This window comes from Trichosurus vulpecula, chromosome 1 (genome assembly GCF_011100635.1).
Source record: "Trichosurus vulpecula isolate mTriVul1 chromosome 1, mTriVul1.pri, whole genome shotgun sequence".
Taxonomy (NCBI): Eukaryota; Metazoa; Chordata; class Mammalia; order Diprotodontia; family Phalangeridae; genus Trichosurus; species Trichosurus vulpecula.
This window is the reverse complement of record NC_050573.1, coordinates 288,083,518-288,084,459: the sequence shown is the minus strand read 5'-3', so window position 1 is coordinate 288,084,459 and position 942 is coordinate 288,083,518. Positions and strand designations below refer to the sequence as shown.

At 46.0% G+C, this 942-nt stretch overlaps 1 pseudogene; it reads right to left on the bottom strand.

Annotated features, from left to right (window-relative positions):
* Window positions 1-242: 242 nt before the first annotated feature.
* On the bottom strand, window positions 243-705 carry LOC118855277 (annotated as a pseudogene).
* Window positions 706-942: the final 237 nt, after the last annotated feature.

Genomic DNA, 942 nt, shown 5'->3' with positions numbered 1-942 from the left:
ACTGACCCTGTAGTCAGGAGGACCTGAGTTCAAATCCCTCCTCAGACACTTGACACTTTCTAGCTGTGTGACCCTAGCCAAGTCACCCAATTGCCTTACATAAAAAAAGGTGACGGGGAAATAGCTTCAATGGTTAATGTCAAATAAGAGGATTTTTTTTGGGGGGGGGGGGAATGCAACAACTTTATTGAAAGAGAAGCACAGTGAAATTACTCAAAAGATTGAAAGAAACTTGAGGGAATTTAGACACCTCCCCTTAAGCACAGGACCAAATGCAGGGTGGATTCTTTCTGGATGTTGTAGTCAGACAGGGTGCGACCATCTTCCAGCTGTTTTCCGGCAAAGATCAACCTCTGCTGATCTGGGAGGATGCCTTCTTTGTCCTGGATCTTTGTCTTGACATTTTCAATGGTGTCACTGGGCTCCACTTCAGGGTGTGGTCCTGCCAGTCAAGGTCTTCATGAAAATCTGCATCCTACCTCTGACAGGAAAGACCAAGTGCAGGGTTGATTCTTTCTGGATGTTATAGTCACACAGGGTGTGACCATCTTCCAGCTGCTTTCCAGCAAAAATCAATCTCTGCTGGTCTGGGAGGATGCCTTCTTTGCCCTGGATCTTTGTCTTGATATTCCCAATGGTGTCACTGGGCTCCACTTCAAGGGTGATGGTCTTGCCAGTCAAGGTCTTCACGAAGATCTGCATTGTCAAGTGTTGGCAATGGCAACACACACACTGAACAACAGAGTCAACTCCTGTCCTCAGAGGATCTATTTTTGTTTTGTTTTTTAAGGACGATAAAGACCTGAGCATGTTTGTAGACATGCAGTAGACATAGTAAGAGGGCATCTCGTTGCCCTTGATGAATTCGAGTCACCTGGTTCAGATGAACTACAACCTGTGGCACTGAAAGATTTGGTGGCTGTGATTGCTGCAGCACTGTCA